At 45.7% G+C, this 20520-nt stretch overlaps 1 protein-coding gene across 3 annotated transcripts in view; it reads left to right on the top strand.

Moving 5' to 3' along the window:
* The first annotated feature begins 12787 nt into the window (after positions 1-12787).
* Positions 12788-20520, top strand: part of LOC147685056 (GTPase IMAP family member 9-like) — a 492924-nt gene continuing 485191 nt past the window's right edge. For 2 of the 3 annotated variants that reach the window (XM_086940941.1, XM_086940942.1), the window contains exons 1-2: positions 12834-12899; positions 13256-13402. The gene's annotated coding sequence lies outside the window, so the exon portion shown is untranslated. Of the gene's footprint in view, positions 12900-13255; positions 13403-20520 lie in introns of all 3 variants that reach the window. The other variant, XM_086940940.1, reaches the window with a different exon arrangement.

Raw genomic sequence — 20520 nt, forward strand, 5'->3', positions numbered from 1 at the left:
TCAGAACTGTGAGCGGTTTTACCAAAATCGACATTGGAACCCCTTATAACTTTAAAGAACAGTCATGATGCATTATGGGGAATTGAGTCCCGGAGGTGTATATTGGGAGAAAACAAACTCTGAACAGAGGGAACTTCTTATTGACTTTATTTGCAGTTACTTACAACCCTCAAGACGTGCAAAAGTACTGACCTTTGTTCTATTGTTGGAAACACGGCACCACCTGTGAAAATCCTAAAATGACTGTGTCTTTAACAGGGATTAACGGACTTGTTGTCCTTTTTCAGTGTCTCAGAAGCTACGTTTTAAAAATCACAACGAACCCACAGGCAAAGCAGCAAAGGCATGGAGAAAGAGTCGCTAGACTCGAAACGCGTCTGCCATTTAATCTTTTAAATAAAGAGACCAGTTCAAGTGAGTTTGGTGTGGTCCGTGCAGCGTTTTTTGTAGCGCCTGCGTTTGGTGGATTTACAGAGATGACTGACACATCTCAGTAACGGACCCAGACCCGTGAGGAAGAGGCACCCCCATCTGTCAGGACGATGTGACATGAAGCAAGAAGCTTCCTTTAAGGAGTGCCCTCCGACTGCTGAAAACGTCCAGAAACGGAGCTCGAGATGGAAGGGCCACCGAGTGAGGCCCGCCCCGACTTGGTATATGAACATTTTCCAAGCAGCCAGGGTTTGCGGAGGAATTTTCCTCAGCACGATACACTTGAAGCAAACCAAGTTTGAAGGAGAGTTAAAAGCTGCATGGAAGCACTGTGGTCGTGAAACCAAGCTGGTTCAGCATAACCGAGGTATGGAAATGTCCTTTTAAAAGCAAAATTGCACTCGGTATGCGTCAGAACTGTGAGCGGTTTTACCAAAATCGACATTGGAACCCCTTATAACTTTAAAGAACAGTCGTGATGCATTATGGGGAATTGAGTCCCGGAGGTGTATATTGGGAGAAAACAAACTCTGAACAGAGGGAACTTCTTATTGACTTTATTTGCAGTTACTTACAACCCTCAAGACGTGCAAAAGTACTGACCTTTGTTCTATTGTTGGAAACACGGCACCACCTGTGAAAATCCTAAAATGACTGTGTCTTTAACAGGGATCAACTGACTTGTTGTCCTTTTTCAGTGTCTCAGAAGCTACGTTTTAAAAATCACAACGAACCCACAGGCAAAGCAGCAAAGGCATGGAGAAAGAGTCGCTAGACTCGAAACGCGTCTGCCATTTAATCTTTTAAATAAAGAGACCAGTTCAAGTGAGTTTGGTGTGGTCCGTGCCGCGTTTTTTGTAGCGCCTGCGTTTGGTGGATTTACAGAGATGACTGACACATCTCAGTAACGGACCCAGACCCGTGAGGAAGAGGCACCCCCATCTGTCAGGACGATGTGACATGAAGCAAGAAGCTTCCTTTAAGGAGTGCCCTCCGACTGCTGAAAACGTCCAGAAACGGAGCTCGAGATGGAAGGGCCACCGAGTGAGGCCCGCCCCGACTTGGTATATGAACATTTTCCAAGCAGCCAGGGTTTGCGGAGGAATTTTCCTCAGCACGATACACTTGAAGCAAACCAAGTTTGAAGGAGAGTTAAAAGCTGCATGGAAGCACTGTGGTCGTGAAACCAAGCTGGTTCAGCATAACCGAGGTATGGAAATGTCCTTTTAAAAGCAAAATTGCACTCGGTATGCGTCAGAACTGTGAGCGGTTTTACCAAAATCGACATTGGAACCCCTTATAACTTTAAAGAACAGTCATGATGCATTATGGGGAATTGAGTCCCGGAGGTGTATATTGGGAGAAAACAAACTCTGAACAGAGGGAACTTCTTATTGACTTTATTTGCAGTTACTTACAACCCTCAAGACGTGCAAAAGTACTGACCTTTGTTCTATTGTTGGAAACACGGCACCACCTGTGAAAATCCTAAAATGACTGTGTCTTTAACAGGGATCAACGGACTTGTTGTCCTTTTTCAGTGTCTCAGAAGCTACGTTTTAAAAATCACAACGAACCCACAGGCAAAGCAGCAAAGGCATGGAGAAAGAGTCGCTAGACTCGAAACGCGTCTGCCATTTAATCTTTTAAATAAAGAGACCAGTTCAAGTGAGTTTGGTGTGGTCCGTGCAGCGTTTTTTGTAGCGCCTGCGTTTGGTGGATTTACAGAGATGACTGACACATCTCAGTAACGGACCCAGACCCGTGAGGAAGAGGCACCCCCATCTGTCAGGACGATGTGACATGAAGCAAGAAGCTTCCTTTAAGGAGTGCCCTCCGACTGCTGAAAACGTCCAGAAACGGAGCTCGAGATGGAAGGGCCACCGAGTGAGGCCCGCCCCGACTTGGTATATGAACATTTTCCAAGCAGCCAGGGTTTGCGGAGGAATTTTCCTCAGCACGATACACTTGAAGCAAACCAAGTTTGAAGGAGAGTTAAAAGCTGCATGGAAGCACTGTGGTCGTGAAACCAAGCTGGTTCAGCATAACCGAGGTATGGAAATGTCCTTTTAAAAGCAAAATTGCACTCGGTATGCGTCAGAACTGTGAGCGGTTTTACCAAAATCGACATTGGAACCCCTTATAACTTTAAAGAACAGTCATGATGCATTATGGGGAATTGAGTCCCGGAGGTGTATATTGGGAGAAAACAAACTCTGAACAGAGGGAACTTCTTATTGACTTTATTTGCAGTTACTTACAACCCTCAAGACGTGCAAAAGTACTGACCTTTGTTCTATTGTTGGAAACACGGCACCACCTGTGAAAATCCTAAAATGACTGTGTCTTTAACAGGGATCAACGGACTTGTTGTCCTTTTTCAGTGTCTCAGAAGCTACGTTTTAAAAATCACAACGAACCCACAGGCAAAGCAGCAAAGGCATGGAGAAACGCGTCTGCCATTTAATCTTTTAAATAAAGAGACCAGTTCAAGTGAGTTTGGTGTGGTCCGTGCAGCATTTTTTGTAGCGCCTGCGTTTGGTGGATTTACAGAGATGACTGACACATCTCAGTAACGGACACAGACCCGTGAGGAAGAGGCACCCCCATCTGTCAGGAGGTTGTGACATGAAGCAAGAAGCTTCCTTTAAGGAGTGCCCTCCGACTGCTGAAAACGTCCAGAAACTGAGCTCGAGATGGAAGGGCCACCGAGTGAGGCCCGCCCCGACTTGGTATATGAACATTTTCCAAGCAGCCAGGGTTTGCGGAGGAATTTTCCTCAGCACGATACACTTGAAGCAAACCAAGTTTGAAGGAGAGTTAAAAGCTGCATGGAAGCACTGTGGTCGTGAAACCAAGCTGGTTCAGCAAAACCGAGGTATGGAAATGTCCTTTTAAAAGCAAAATTGCACTCGGTATGCGTCAGAACTGTGAGCGGTTTTACCAAAATCGACATTGGAACCCCTTATAACTTTAAAGAACAGTCATGATGCATTATGGGGAATTGAGTCCCGGAGGTGTATATTGGGAGAAAACAAACTCTGAACAGAGGGAACTTCTTATTGACTTTATTTGCAGTTACTTACAACCCTCAAGACGTGCAAAAGTACTGACCTTTGTTCTATTGTTGGAAACACGGCACCACCTGTGAAAATCCTAAAATGACTGTGTCTTTAACAGGGATCAACGGACTTGTTGTCCTTTTTCAGTGTCTCAGAAGCTACGTTTTAAAAATCACAACGAACCCACAGGCAAAGCAGCAAAGGCATGGAGAAAGAGTCGCTAGACTCGAAACGCGTCTGCCATTTAATCTTTTAAATAAAGAGACCAGTTCAAGTGAGTTTGGTGTGGTCCGTGCAGCGTTTTTTGTAGCGCCTGCGTTTGGTGGATTTACAGAGATGACTGACACATCTCAGTAACGGACCCAGACCCGTGAGGAAGAGGCACCCCCATCTGTCAGGACGATGTGACATGAAGCAAGAAGCTTCCTTTAAGGAGTGCCCTCCGACTGCTGAAAACGTCCAGAAACGGAGCTCGAGATGGAAGGGCCACCGAGTGAGGCCCGCCCCGACTTGGTATATGAACATTTTCCAAGCAGCCAGGGTTTGCGGAGGAATTTTCCTCAGCACGATACACTTGAAGCAAACCAAGTTTGAAGGAGAGTTAAAAGCTGCATGGAAGCACTGTGGTCGTGAAACCAAGCTGGTTCAGCATAACCGAGGTATGGAAATGTCCTTTTAAAAGCAAAATTGCACTCGGTATGCGTCAGAACTGTGAGCGGTTTTACCAAAATCGACATTGGAACCCCTTATAACTTTAAAGAACAGTCATGATGCATTATGGGGAATTGAGTCCCGGAGGTGTATATTGGGAGAAAACAAACTCTGAACAGAGGGAACTTCTTATTGACTTTATTTGCAGTTACTTACAACCCTCAAGACGTGCAAAAGTACTGACCTTTGTTCTATTGTTGGAAACACGGCACCACCTGTGAAAATCCTAAAATGACTGTGTCTTTAACAGGGATCAACGGACTTGTTGTCCTTTTTCAGTGTCTCAGAAGCTACGTTTTAAAAATCACAACGAACCCACAGGCAAAGCAGCAAAGGCATGGAGAAAGAGTCGCTAGACTCGAAACGCGTCTGCCATTTAATCTTTTAAATAAAGAGACCAGTTCAAGTGAGTTTGGTGTGGTCCGTGCAGCGTTTTTTGTAGCGCCTGCGTTTGGTGGATTTACAGAGATGACTGACACATCTCAGTAACGGACCCAGACCCGTGAGGAAGAGGCACCCCCATCTGTCAGGACGATGTGACATGAAGCAAGAAGCTTCCTTTAAGGAGTGCCCTCCGACTGCTGAAAACGTCCAGAAACGGAGCTCGAGATGGAAGGGCCACCGAGTGAGGCCCGCCCCGACTTGGTATATGAACATTTTCCAAGCAGCCAGGGTTTGCGGAGGAATTTTCCTCAGCACGATACACTTGAAGCAAACCAAGTTTGAAGGAGAGTTAAAAGCTGCATGGAAGCACTGTGGTCGTGAAACCAAGCTGGTTCAGCATAACCGAGGTATGGAAATGTCCTTTTAAAAGCAAAATTGCACTCGGTATGCGTCAGAACTGTGAGCGGTTTTACCAAAATCGACATTGGAACCCCTTATAACTTTAAAGAACAGTCATGATGCATTATGGGGAATTGAGTCCCGGAGGTGTATATTGGGAGAAAACAAACTCTGAACAGAGGGAACTTCTTATTGACTTTATTTGCAGTTACTTACAACCCTCAAGACGTGCAAAAGTACTGACCTTTGTTCTATTGTTGGAAACACGGCACCACCTGTGAAAATCCTAAAATGACTGTGTCTTTAACAGGGATCAACGGACTTGTTGTCCTTTTTCAGTGTCTCAGAAGCTACGTTTTAAAAATCACAACGAACCCACAGGCAAAGCAGCAAAGGCATGGAGAAAGAGTCGCTAGACTCGAAACGCGTCTGCCATTTAATCTTTTAAATAAAGAGACCAGTTCAAGTGAGTTTGGTGTGGTCCGTGCAGCGTTTTTTGTAGCGCCTGCGTTTGGTGGATTTACAGAGATGACTGACACATCTCAGTAACGGACCCAGACCCATGAGGAAGAGGCACCCCCATCTGTCAGGACGATGTGACATGAAGCAAGAAGCTTCCTTTAAGGAGTGCCCTCCGACTGCTGAAAACGTCCAGAAACGGAGCTCGAGATGGAAGGGCCACCGAGTGAGGCCCACCCCGACTTGGTATATGAACATTTTCCAAGCAGCCAGGGTTTGCGGAGGAATTTTCCTCAGCACGATACACTTGAAGCAAACCAAGTTTGAAGGAGAGTTAAAAGCTGCATGGAAGCACTGTGGTCGTGAAACCAAGCTGGTTCAGCATAACCGAGGTATGGAAATGTCCTTTTAAAAGCAAAATTGCACTCGGTATGCGTCAGAACTGTGAGCGGTTTTACCAAAATCGACATTGGAACCCCTTATAACTTTAAAGAACAGTCATGATGCATTATGGGGAATTGAGTCCCGGAGGTGTATATTGGGAGAAAACAAACTCTGAACAGAGGGAACTTCTTATTGACTTTATTTGCAGTTACTTACAACCCTCAAGACGTGCAAAAGTACTGACCTTTGTTCTATTGTTGGAAACACGGCACCACCTGTGAAAATCCTAAAATGACTGCGTCTTTAACAGGGATCAACGGACTTGTTGTCCTTTTTCAGTGTCTCAGAAGCTACGTTTTAAAAATCACAACGAACCCACAGGCAAAACAGCAAAGGCATGGAGAAAGAGTCGCTAGACTCGAAACGCGTCTGCCATTTAATCTTTTAAATAAAGAGACCAGTTCAAGTGAGTTTGGTGTGGTCCGTGCAGCGTTTTTTGTAGCGCCTGCGTTTGGTGGATTTACAGAGATGACTGACACATCTCAGTAACGGACCCAGACCCGTGAGGAAGAGGCACCCCCATCTGTCAGGACGATGTGACATGAAGCAAGAAGCTTCCTTTAAGGAGTGCCCTCCGACTGCTGAAAACGTCCAGAAACGGAGCTCGAGATGGAAGGGCCACCGAGTGAGGCCCGCCCCGACTTGGTATATGAACATTTTCCAAGCAGCCAGGGTTTGCGGAGGAATTTTCCTCAGCACGATACACTTGAAGCAAACCAAGTTTGAAGGAGAGTTAAAAGCTGCATGGAAGCACTGTGGTCGTGAAACCAAGCTGGTTCAGCATAACCGAGGTATGGAAATGTCCTTTTAAAAGCAAAATTGCACTCGGTATGCGTCAGAACTGTGAGCGGTTTTACCAAAATCGACATTGGAACCCCTTATAACTTTAAAGAACAGTCATGATGCATTATGGGGAATTGAGTCCCGGAGGTGTATATTGGGAGAAAACAAACTCTGAACAGAGGGAACTTCTTATTGACTTTATTTGCAGTTACTTACAACCCTCAAGACGTGCAAAAGTACTGACCTTTGTTCTATTGTTGGAAACACGGCACCACCTGTGAAAATCCTAAAATGACTGTGTCTTTAACAGGGATCAACGGACTTGTTGTCCTTTTTCAGTGTCTCAGAAGCTACGTTTTAAAAATCACAACGAACCCACAGGCAAAGCAGCAAAGGCATGGAGAAAGAGTCGCTAGACTCGAAACGCGTCTGCCATTTAATCTTTTAAATAAAGAGACCAGTTCAAGTGAGTTTGGTGTGGTCCGTGCAGCGTTTTTTGTAGCGCCTGCGTTTGGTGGATTTACAGAGATGACTGACACATCTCAGTAACGGACCCAGACCCGTGAGGAAGAGGCACCCCCATCTGTCAGGACGATGTGACATGAAGCAAGAAGCTTCCTTTAAGGAGTGCCCTCCGACTGCTGAAAACGTCCAGAAACGGAGCTCGAGATGGAAGGGCCACCGAGTGAGGCCCGCCCCGACTTGGTATATGAACATTTTCCAAGCAGCCAGGGTTTGCGGAGGAATTTTCCTCAGCACGATACACTTGAAGCAAACCAAGTTTGAAGGAGAGTTAAAAGCTGCATGGAAGCACTGTGGTCGTGAAACCAAGCTGGTTCAGCATAACCGAGGTATGGAAATGTCCTTTTAAAAGCAAAATTGCACTCGGTATGCGTCAGAACTGTGAGCGGTTTTACCAAAATCGACATTGGAACCCCTTATAACTTTAAAGAACAGTCATGATGCATTATGGGGAATTGAGTCCCGGAGGTGTATATTGGGAGAAAACAAACTCTGAACAGAGGGAACTTCTTATTGACTTTATTTGCAGTTACTTACAACCCTCAAGACGTGCAAAAGTACTGACCTTTGTTCTATTGTTGGAAACACGGCACCACCTGTGAAAATCCTAAAATGACTGTGTCTTTAACAGGGATCAACGGACTTGTTGTCCTTTTTCAGTGTCTCAGAAGCTACGTTTTAAAAATCACAACGAACCCACAGGCAAAGCAGCAAAGGCATGGAGAAAGAGTCGCTAGACTCGAAACGCGTCTGCCATTTAATCTTTTAAATAAAGAGACCAGTTCAAGTGAGTTTGGTGTGGTCCGTGCAGCGTTTTTTGTAGCGCCTGCGTTTGGTGGATTTACAGAGATGACTGACACATCTCAGTAACGGACCCAGACCCGTGAGGAAGAGGCACCCCCATCTGTCAGGAGGTTGTGACATGAAGCAAGAAGCTTCCTTTAAGGAGTGCCCTCCGACTGCTGAAAACGTCCAGAAACGGAGCTCGAGATGGAAGGGCCACCGAGTGAGGCCCGCCCCGACTTGGTATATGAACATTTTCCAAGCAGCCAGGGTTTGCGGAGGAATTTTCCTCAGCACGATACACTTGAAGCAAACCAAGTTTGAAGGAGAGTTAAAAGCTGCATGGAAGCACTGTGGTCGTGAAACCAAGCTGGTTCAGCATAACCGAGGTATGGAAATGTCCTTTTAAAAGCAAAATTGCACTCGGTATGCGTCAGAACTGTGAGCGGTTTTACCAAAATCGACATTGGAACCCCTTATAACTTTAAAGAACAGTCATGATGCATTATGGGGAATTGAGTCCCGGAGGTGTATATTGGGAGAAAACAAACTCTGAACAGAGGGAACTTCTTATTGACTTTATTTGCAGTTACTTACAACCCTCAAGACGTGCAAAAGTACTGACCTTTGTTCTATTGTTGGAAACACGGCACCACCTGTGAAAATCCTAAAATGACTGTGTCTTTAACAGGGATCAACGGACTTGTTGTCCTTTTTCAGTGTCTCAGAAGCTACGTTTTAAAAATCACAACGAACCCACAGGCAAAGCAGCAAAGGCATGGAGAAAGAGTCGCTAGACTCGAAACGCGTCTGCCATTTAATCTTTTAAATAAAGAGACCAGTTCAAGTGAGTTTGGTGTGGTCCGTGCAGCGTTTTTTGTAGCGCCTGCGTTTGGTGGATTTACAGAGATGACTGACACATCTCAGTAACGGACCCAGACCCGTGAGGAAGAGGCACCCCCATCTGTCAGGACGATGTGACATGAAGCAAGAAGCTTCCTTTAAGGAGTGCCCTCCGACTGCTGAAAACGTCCAGAAACGGAGCTCGAGATGGAAGGGCCACCGAGTGAGGCCCGCCCCGACTTGGTATATGAACATTTTCCAAGCAGCCAGGGTTTGCGGAGGAATTTTCCTCAGCACGATACACTTGAAGCAAACCAAGTTTGAAGGAGAGTTAAAAGCTGCATGGAAGCACTGTGGTCGTGAAACCAAGCTGGTTCAGCATAACCGAGGTATGGAAATGTCCTTTTAAAAGCAAAATTGCACTCGGTATGCGTCAGAACTGTGAGCGGTTTTACCAAAATCGACATTGGAACCCCTTATAACTTTAAAGAACAGTCATGATGCATTATGGGGAATTGAGTCCCGGAGGTGTATATTGGGAGAAAACAAACTCTGAACAGAGGGAACTTCTTATTGACTTTATTTGCAGTTACTTACAACCCTCAAGACGTGCAAAAGTACTGACCTTTGTTCTATTGTTGGAAACACGGCACCACCTGTGAAAATCCTAAAATGACTGTGTCTTTAACAGGGATCAACGGACTTGTTGTCCTTTTTCAGTGTCTCAGAAGCTACGTTTTAAAAATCACAACGAACCCACAGGCAAAGCAGCAAAGGCATGGAGAAAGAGTCGCTAGACTCGAAACGCGTCTGCCATTTAATCTTTTAAATAAAGAGACCAGTTCAAGTGAGTTTGGTGTGGTCCGTGCAGCGTTTTTTGTAGCGCCTGCGTTTGGTGGATTTACAGAGATGACTGACACATCTCAGTAACGGACCCAGACCCGTGAGGAAGAGGCACCCCCATCTGTCAGGACGATGTGACATGAAGCAAGAAGCTTCCTTTAAGGAGTGCCCTCCGACTGCTGAAAACGTCCAGAAACGGAGCTCGAGATGGAAGGGCCACCGAGTGAGGCCCGCCCCGACTTGGTATATGAACATTTTCCAAGCAGCCAGGGTTTGCGGAGGAATTTTCCTCAGCACGATACACTTGAAGCAAACCAAGTTTGAAGGAGAGTTAAAAGCTGCATGGAAGCACTGTGGTCGTGAAACCAAGCTGGTTCAGCATAACCGAGGTATGGAAATGTCCTTTTAAAAGCAAAATTGCACTCGGTATGCGTCAGAACTGTGAGCGGTTTTACCAAAATCGACATTGGAACCCCTTATAACTTTAAAGAACAGTCATGATGCATTATGGGGAATTGAGTCCCGGAGGTGTATATTGGGAGAAAACAAACTCTGAACAGAGGGAACTTCTTATTGACTTTATTTGCAGTTACTTACAACCCTCAAGACGTGCAAAAGTACTGACCTTTGTTCTATTGTTGGAAACACGGCACCACCTGTGAAAATCCTAAAATGACTGTGTCTTTAACAGGGATCAACGGACTTGTTGTCCTTTTTCAGTGTCTCAGAAGCTACGTTTTAAAAATCACAACGAACCCACAGGCAAAACAGCAAAGGCATGGAGAAAGAGTCGCTAGACTCGAAACGCGTCTGCCATTTAATCTTTTAAATAAAGAGACCAGTTCAAGTGAGTTTGGTGTGGTCCGTGCAGCGTTTTTTGTAGCGCCTGCGTTTGGTGGATTTACAGAGATGACTGACACATCTCAGTAACGGACCCAGACCCGTGAGGAAGAGGCACCCCCATCTGTCAGGACGATGTGACATGAAGCAAGAAGCTTCCTTTAAGGAGTGCCCTCCGACTGCTGAAAACGTCCAGAAACGGAGCTCGAGATGGAAGGGCCACCGAGTGAGGCCCGCCCCGACTTGGTATATGAACATTTTCCAAGCAGCCAGGGTTTGCGGAGGAATTTTCCTCAGCACGATACACTTGAAGCAAACCAAGTTTGAAGGAGAGTTAAAAGCTGCATGGAAGCACTGTGGTCGTGAAACCAAGCTGGTTCAGCATAACCGAGGTATGGAAATGTCCTTTTAAAAGCAAAATTGCACTCGGTATGCGTCAGAACTGTGAGCGGTTTTACCAAAATCGACATTGGAACCCCTTATAACTTTAAAGAACAGTCATGATGCATTATGGGGAATTGAGTCCCGGAGGTGTATATTGGGAGAAAACAAACTCTGAACAGAGGGAACTTCTTATTGACTTTATTTGCAGTTACTTACAACCCTCAAGACGTGCAAAAGTACTGACCTTTGTTCTATTGTTGGAAACACGGCACCACCTGTGAAAATCCTAAAATGACTGTGTCTTTAACAGGGATCAACGGACTTGTTGTCCTTTTTCAGTGTCTCAGAAGCTACGTTTTAAAAATCACAACGAACCCACAGGCAAAGCAGCAAAGGCATGGAGAAAGAGTCGCTAGACTCGAAACGCGTCTGCCATTTAATCTTTTAAATAAAGAGACCAGTTCAAGTGAGTTTGGTGTGGTCCGTGCAGCGTTTTTTGTAGCGCCTGCGTTTGGTGGATATATATATATATATATATATATATATATATATATATATATATATATATATATATATATATATATATATATATATATATATATATATATATATATATATATATATATATATATATATATATATATATCTTCTAGGTATGTAGCTGTGTAATACAAATTTGTAAATGTATACTTAATTTACCTTTGCTTTATTTTGGTAGTTGATAATCTGATTAAGATATGTTTGTAGCACAATAAATTTGTGTTTGATATTCGGACATGCAGCTGGGAACAATAGATTGCCATTTAAAGGCAGGAAGGCTTGAGATGGCCATTCACCGGACACCTATGGTCATTTTGGAGTGGTTAGGGGCTACACTCTTCTATCTTGTCCTTTGAATATAACTGGAAACTTAAAAAGGATTACAGGAATTATTTAGATATTACAGATGCACTCTAAATAGCCATCTGCCAATTTCTGAAAACTGTCTTTCTCTGCCAAACTCTATATTAGTCCTACTCGCGAATGTAGAACTTGGAATGGAGGCAAGGTGACCAAGTTTTCCTAGTGGAAAAATACTTAGGTCATAATCTATAACATTGACTCTGATTGATGATTCAACATTTATTTGAGCTTTCTACTTTAAATCTCCCTTTTCCTTACTCAAGTTCAACCATTTTTTGTGACTTCACTTATTACCCTGCGCTTGAATTTTCTAAATGTTTTTCTTTTTTTTGTGTGTGTGTGGGGGGGGGGGGCGGATTTTATTGTGTTATTTTCTTTGGTTCAATGAGATATAGTGCTGCTTGAACCTAAAACACGGTTTTGTTTGAAAAGCCTGCTATTTGCGCCATTACTCCTATGAAGGTGAGCAGAGTTTTCTCATTGTCTTATGTTTTCAACTAGAACATTTTGCCTTATTAGGTTGGTAGGGTCACTCCATCCCAAATTAATAATCCACTTTCTCATATCAAGGTTCACTTTGTATTCATTCCCAGGTACCATTTTCTCCATCGTTTGATGTTGGTAAATGAAAACGTGTGTCAGAGGCTGGTAGATAAATGAATGTTAAAAACGTATTAAGGTAAGTATCTGCTACGTACCCGTGCATGGATCCCACTCCCGGTATTCCAGATCACCATGCCCTCTTCTCGCATCTTTCAGGAAAGAGCTTATCACCTGCCTGAAAGCTTAACCGCATTTTAAATCTAAATGTGCGGAGCTATCTATGCACATACAGTGCGAGAGGTTTAAAGTCCTCAATGCATCAAGCACGACGAAGCGCAATTACGTTCAAGGTGTCTCTAGAAAGAAGATTAGACATAGTTGCCTCGGAATCTGCTTTCAGAGAGCTATGTTTGCTGGGCGAGGTGCTGCCTGCTCCCTTCACCTTTGTTCCTCTGACTCATCCTACAGTGATCAGCTGAGCCGCCGTGACTGATCTAAGAGGAACAAAACTCCCATTCACGGACGGTAGCGCCTAGAATTTTGCTCTCGGATACAGCATCACAGGTATCAAGCCTCGCGCGGTTTAATTAGAATAAGTTTTAAACTATCACCAGCTAGTGGTGTCAATGCTTCGTACGTGGAGCATGGAAAAACATATGTTCGTACCACTTTCTGATTACGTTTTTTTTCGCCACAACGGCAAAGAAAAAACTGTCTCAGATGTGTCGTCACATGACGGCCAATAACTCCTGCAATGTGGTGTGGCTGATTTAACGAGAGTGCGCCGGCCTCTCTGAATTGCCTACCTGGAATTTCCCGGAGCGCTTCAGGTTCAGGAACCTATGAGTCAATTTAATTGCTTGTTTTTTTACGTAAATACATTGCACCTCGCAGTTCATTCTCTGTATTTTTTACTTTAGCTTACAGGTCACAGTCGCTGTCATGATCCAGGGTGCACTCAAGTGCGGAAGAGCAGTCAGTGAGAAGACGAGAGTGTAACAGGTGCAGCGTCTCCGCGGCTGGGCTGCTGCTCCGGTTCGAATAAAGACTCAGAGGAGAGGCATCAGGTAGATAGACTTTCACTTAAATCATAATAACACGTGTGGGCTGGGCTGGAAGGAGCGATAGTGGGTATTTGAGTGAGGGCCACAGGGATATAGGGGCTGAAGGGGAGAAAGGGGTGTTAACTGAGGAAATCGAAGTGTGTCTTGAGTAGGAAAATGTGTCCTGTACCCCATCTGTAATTGTCTTGCCTCCCCCCTTGTGCCTCACCCCCCTCAGCATCTTAACTTAGTAAAATCGATGTTGTTCCAGTTTATAGTTTACGTTTTACTTACTCTTGGCTTTCCTAAGGTTATTTGCATTTTCCAGGCTATTGTGTTTCTGTAGTTTTTTCATGCAACACATTACTCTTGTATAGTGCGTTGTGTGAAAAGAGTTGCTCCTATATAGCTACTTAAGTTCAGATTGTTAGGGGAAAGTATGATGAGAGCTGTGGAGTTCAGGCCGAACTTAGTGCAAATTGCTCACAATGACTGAGGGGGGGTCATAAAAAGATTTGGAATACATGATCATCCAATCCCTAGCCTCTCTAAAGCATATAGAGCAATACTCAAATGCGCTACTGTAATTATGAATATATTCAAAAGTGTGTGAAGAACGTACACAGCTGTCAAAATGTTGACAGGGTGAATGTTAAAGAAGATTGAATGCATGGGTGCATTGTGTGTGGGGGGGGGATGGTGAAGTTAGTTCGAAGCAAGGAAGTACCTACAAGTGAAAATGAAAAGAGCGTGCTGTAGAGGAAAGAGATGAGAAGTGACGTATGCAGGGTGTTTTAGAAAGATAGGAGTTGAAAAATAGCGTAAATGTCAAACAAAGAGGGGGGTGTGAAGAAGGAAAAGGGAGAGATTGGGGAATCTAAAGACCTTCACCCTTCCACAGACTATAGAAATGTCAAATTCACAGTCTGCTATATATATGTGTATATATATATAGACAAAATCTTCAAACAGCACACTCCCGCTGTAAAATGAAGACACGGACCCATAGGCTGCAGTGAAGGAGATTTTATTAAACCTCACAGGTTACGCGTTTCGAGCACCTTGTGCTCTTGGTCACACACCGCGCACCTGGTCAGCAACGAATTTATACACATTTTTTTTACGTGATACTCCACCTCTTCTGTGGGTCACATGGTGTATAAACATAAAAAACACACTATTGTAGTTTTATCTACGTGCACACCACTAAACAAATATAAAAATAGTGAGTAGGGCACTGGAACAAAATAGCTGCATGAATGCAAAAACTTTGATAACATAATGTACATAAGTAATGCGAAGTCCTGTATCTGGTTAATGTAAGAACGAATCAATCATATTTAGGTTAAATAAAGTATAAACATATATAAAAAAATATATATACTATCTATATATATTATTTTGTTCGAATATCAAAAATATATATATATACATCATTTGTCTATTTACAATCCTATGTACATATTTACAAATGAAAACTCCATAGATCAATTTTAACAATCAGGACCTTTCCTAGATTCAATGATCCATAAAAATATGATTTAATCATGACTAGGATAATGTACATTAAAAGTGCCTAAACTCATATACCACTACCTATAGTGATTCCTACCAAAAAGAATTAATTATAGTGAAAACAAAAGAAGAAGAAGAATCCTGGTTGATTATAATAACTGAACAATCAACATTATTTACAATAAAGTTTGTACAGAGACATAAATATTTACAGGGAGCTTTGCAAATCAAGATCTATATGAGTAAAGATTCTTGAATGAAATTCAGTTGGGTGCAACATCGGCGCAGTAAGGATTCTCTTTACAAGTGCCCGTTCTTATGTTCAGCAGGACCTTGAAAAGAAATTATGAAAGCCCGCATGTGAATACCCTCAAGTTCTAATGCGAGAATATGTCAACAGATAAACTGGTACAAGATGGTAAGATGCCAATTCACAACAAATGATGTAAATCCTCAGTAGTATTTAACCCATTCGGGTATTTGCTGTCTAGTAGTATTATATACTCAGTTTCTTTTTTCCTTAACAATCTTTCTCTGTCGCCCCCTCGTGCGAGGGGCGCTACCACATCAATGACATAGTAAGATAGATTTGACAAATCATTGTTATGTGTGGACTTGAAGTGGCGTGCCACCGGGTAAGTGCTGTCACTGTTAACTATTGCTCGTAAGTGCTGCAAGATCCTGACGTGCACCTGTAGCTTGGTGCTGCCCACATATCGAAGGCCACATGTGCACGTCAGGACATATATTGCAAACTCACTGTGACAGTTATAATAACCCTGGATAGCTTTCCTGATGGGACTGAACGGTGTATGATAATGCGAGGTGTTCACACCGAATTTACACGCCCTACAAGAGGAACATTTAAAGAAACCTTTCTGTTTGAGCCAGGCACTGCCACTGCCCAGCTCTGGGCTGTTCTTAACTAAACAGTTGTGCATACTGGGAGCCCTTTTGTAGGTTATAGTTGGGGCACTAGGAAGCATATCACTCAGAAGACTGTCTGTCTGGAGGATAGGCCAGTGCTTCCTAACAATAGACCTTATTTGTCTCTCTTGTTTGCTATATGTTTGAATTAGGCGAGGGGCAGAGTTGTCTGACTCTAAATCTACTTTTTCAGATGTAAGGAGTGCTTCCCTAGGTTTATCTCGACAACGTCTAAGGGCACTATTCAGAATATTTTCTTTATAGCCTCTCGCTCTAAGTCTATTGATGGTAATTTGAGCCTCCTGCTCAAATATTTCTGGAGTGCTGCTGATTTTTTTGCAAAAACAACAAGTGATGGACCGAATGTGGATCAATGTCACACATTCCCCCAGTCAAAAGATCTGGGCCCAAATCCATCGTTTTTTTGCACTCCACACCACCCTGGGTTAGACAATGGCGATATGCAAATCAGCTCTGACCCTGTTGCCCCATGGGAACAGTCCAGTCCGAACTACAAAAGCCATGTCCTTCCCAGAACGGAATCAAGCATCCGAGGACCGGACCGGTTTCGAGGTAACACCTCTCATCAGCCCGGCTAGCTTGACTCCAAGTGGTGTGGAGTGCCTGGGACCCACGTCTGGGCATCCCCAGCGCACATAGGGCGGCAATTGCAAAAACAACAAGTGATGGACCGAATGTGGATCAATGTCACACATTCCCCCAGTCAAAAGATCTGGGGCCAAATCCATCGTTTTTTTGCACTCCACAGCACCCTGGGTTAGACAATGGCGATATGCAAATCAGCTCTGACCCTGTTGCCCCATGGGAACAGTCCAGTCCGAACTACAAAAGCCATGTCCTTCCCAGAACGGAATCAAGCATCCGAGGACCGGACCGGTTTCGAGGTAACACCTCTCATCAGCCCGGCTAGCTTGACTCCAAGTGGTGTGGAGTGCCTGGGACCCACGTCTGGGCATCCCCAGCGCACATAGGGCGGCAATTGCAAAAACAACAAGTGATGGACCGAATGTGGATCAATGTCACACATTCCCCCAGTCAAAAGATCTGGGCCCAAATCCATCGTTTTTTTGCACTCCACACCACCCTGGGTTAGACAATGGCGATATGCAAATCAGCTCTGACCCTGTTGCCCCATGGGAACAGTCCAGTCCGAACTACAAAAGCCATGTCCTTCCCAGAACGGAATCAAGCATCCGAGGACCGGACCGGTTTCGAGGTAACACCTCTCATCAGCCCGGCTAGCTTGACTCCAAGTGGTGTGGAGTGCCTGGGACCCACGTCTGGGCATCCCCAGCGCACATAGGGCGGCAATTGCAAAAACAACAAGTGATGGACCGAATGTGGATCAATGTCACACATTCCCCCAGTCAAAAGATCTGGGGCCAAATCCATCGTTTTTTTGCACTCCACACCACCCTGGGTTAGCCAATGGCGATATGCAAATCAGCTCTGACCCTGTTGCCCCATGGGAACAGTCCAGTCCGAACTACAAAAGCCATGTCCTTCCCAGAACGGAATCAAGCATCCGAGGACCAGACCGGTTTCGAGGTAACACCTCTCATCAGCCCGACTGGATTTGGGCCCAGATCTTTTGACTGGGGGAGTGTGTGACATTGATCCACATTCAGTCCATCACTTGTTGTTTTTGCAATTGCCGCCCTAAGTGCGCTGGGGATGCCCAGACGTGGGTCCCAGGCACTCCACACCACTTGGAGTCAAGCTAGCCGGGCTGATGAGAGGTGTTACCTCGAAACCGGTCCGGTCCTCGGATGCTTGATTCCGTTCTGGGAAGGACATGGCTTTTGTAGTTCGGACTGGACTGTTCCCATGGGGCAACAGGGTCAGAGCTGATTTGCATATCGCCATTGTCTAACCCAGGGTGGTGTGGAGTGCAAAAAAACGATGGATTTGGGCCCAGATCTTTTGACTGGGGGAGTGTGTGACATTGATCCACATTCAGTCCATCACTTGTTGGTTTTGCAATTGCCGCCCTAAGTGCGCTGGGGATGCCCAGACGTGGGTCCCAGGCACTCCACACCACTTGGAGTCAAGCTAGCCGGGCTGATGAGAGGTGTTACCTCGAAACCGGTCCGGTCCTCGGATGCTTGATTCCGTTCTGGGAAGGACATGGCTTTTGTAGTTCGGACTGGACTGTTCCCATGGGGCAACAGGGTCAGAGCTGATTTGCATATCGCCATTGTCTAACCCAGGGTGGTGTGGAGTGCAAAAAAACGATGGATTTGGGCCCAGATCTTTTGACTGGGGGAGTGTGTGACATTGATCCACATTCAGTCCATCACTTGTTGTTTTTGCAATTGCCGCCCTAAGTGCGCTGGGGATGCCCAGACGTGGGTCCCAGGCACTCCACACCACTTGGAGTCAAGCTAGCCGGGCTGATGAGAGGTGTTACCTCGAAACCGGTCCGGTCCTCGGATGCTTGATTCCGTTCTGGGAAGGACATGGCTTTTGTAGTTCGGACTGGACTGTTCCCATGGGGCAACAGGGTCAGAGCTGATTTGCATATCGCCATTGTCTAACCCAGGGTGGTGTGGAGTGCAAAAAAACGATGGATTTGGGCCCAGATCTTTTGACTGGGGGAGTGTGTGACATTGATCCACATTCAGTCCATCACTTGTTGTTTTTGCAATTGCCGCCCTAAGTGCGCTGGGGATGCCCAGACGTGGGTCCCAGGCACTCCACACCACTTGGAGTCAAGCTAGCCGGGCTGATGAGAGGTGTTACCTCGAAACCGGTCCGGTCCTCGGATGCTTGATTCCGTTCTGGGAAGGACATGGCTTTTGTAGTTCGGACTGGACTGTTCCCATGGGGCAACAGGGTCAGAGCTGATTTGCATATCGCCATTGTCTAACCCAGGGTGGTGTGGAGTGCAAAAAAACGATGGATTTGGGCCCAGATCTTTTGACTGGGGGAGTGTGTGACATTGATCCACATTCAGTCCATCACTTGTTGGTTTTGCAATTGCCGCCCTAAGTGCGCTGGGGATGCCCAGACGTGGGTCCCAGGCACTCCACACCACTTGGAGTCAAGCTAGCCGGGCTGATGAGAGGTGTTACCTCGAAACCGGTCCGGTCCTCGGATGCTTGATTCCGTTCTGGGAAGGACATGGCTTTTGTAGTTCGGACTGGACTGTTCCCATGGGGCAACAGGGTCAGAGCTGATTTGCATATCGCCATTGTCTAACCCAGGGTGGTGTGGAGTGCAAAAAAACGATGGATTTGGGCCCAGATCTTTTGACTGGGGGAGTGTGTGACATTGATCCACATTCAGTCCATCACTTGTTGTTTTTGCAATTGCCGCCCTAAGTGCGCTGGGGATGCCCAGACGTGGGTCCCAGGCACTCCACACCACTTGGAGTCAAGCTAGCCGGGCTGATGAGAGGTGTTACCTCGAAACCGGTCCGGTCCTCGGATGCTTGATTCCGTTCTGGGAAGGACATGGCTTTTGTAGTTCGGACTGGACTGTTCCCATGGGGCAACAGGGTCAGAGCTGATTTGCATATCGCCATTGTCTAACCCAGGGTGGTGTGGAGTGCAAAAAAACGATGGATTTGGGCCCAGATCTTTTGACTGGGGGAGTGTGTGACATTGATCCACATTCAGTCCATCACTTGTTGTTTTTGCAATTGCCGCCCTAAGTGCGCTGGGGATGCCCAGACGTGGGTCCCAGGCACTCCACACCACTTGGAGTCAAGCTAGCCGGGCTGATGAGAGGTGTTACCTCGAAACCGGTCCGGTCCTCGGATGCTTGATTCCGTTCTGGGAAGGACATGGCTTTTGTAGTTCGGACTGGACTGTTCCCATGGGGCAACAGGGTCAGAGCTGATTTGCATATCGCCATTGTCTAACCCAGGGTGGTGTGGAGTGCAAAAAAACGATGGATTTGGGCCCAGATCTTTTGACTGGGGGAGTGTGTGACATTGATCCACATTCAGTCCATCACTTGTTGTTTTTGCAATTGCCGCCCTAAGTGCGCTGGGGATGCCCAGACGTGGGTCCCAGGCACTCCACACCACTAGGAGTCAAGCTAGCCGGGCTGATGAGAGGTGTTACCTCGAAACCGGTCCGGTCCTCGGATGCTTGATTCCGTTCTGGGAAGGACATGGCTTTTGTAGTTCGGACTGGACTGTTCCCATGGGGCAACAGGGTCAGAGCTGATTTGCATATCGCCATTTTCTAACCCAGGGTGGTGTGGAGTGCAAAAAAACGATGGATTTGGGCCCAGATCTTTTGACTGGGGGAGTGTGTGACATTGATCCACATTCAGTCCATCACTTGTTGTTTTTGCAATTGCCGCCCTAAGTGCGCTGGGGATGCCCAGACGTGGGTCCCAGGCACTCCACACCACTTGGAGTCAAGCTAGCCGGGCTGATGAGAGGTGTTACCTCGAAACCGGTCCGGTCCTCGGATGCTTGATTCCGTTCTGGGAAGGACATGGCTTTTGTAGTTCGGACTGGACTGTTCCCATGGGGCAACAGGGTCAGAGCTGATTTGCATATCGCCATTGTCTAACCCAGGGTGGTGTGGAGTGCAAAAAAACGATGGATTTTGGCCCAGATCTTTTGACTGGGGGAGTGTGTGACATTGATCCACATTCAGTCCATCACTTGTTGTTTTTGCAATTGCCGCCCTAAGTGCGCTGGGGATGCTCAGACGTGGGTC

This window comes from Lissotriton vulgaris, chromosome 10, assembly GCF_964263255.1.
Source record: "Lissotriton vulgaris chromosome 10, aLisVul1.2, whole genome shotgun sequence".
Lineage (NCBI taxonomy): Eukaryota > Metazoa > Chordata > Amphibia > Caudata > Salamandridae > Lissotriton > Lissotriton vulgaris.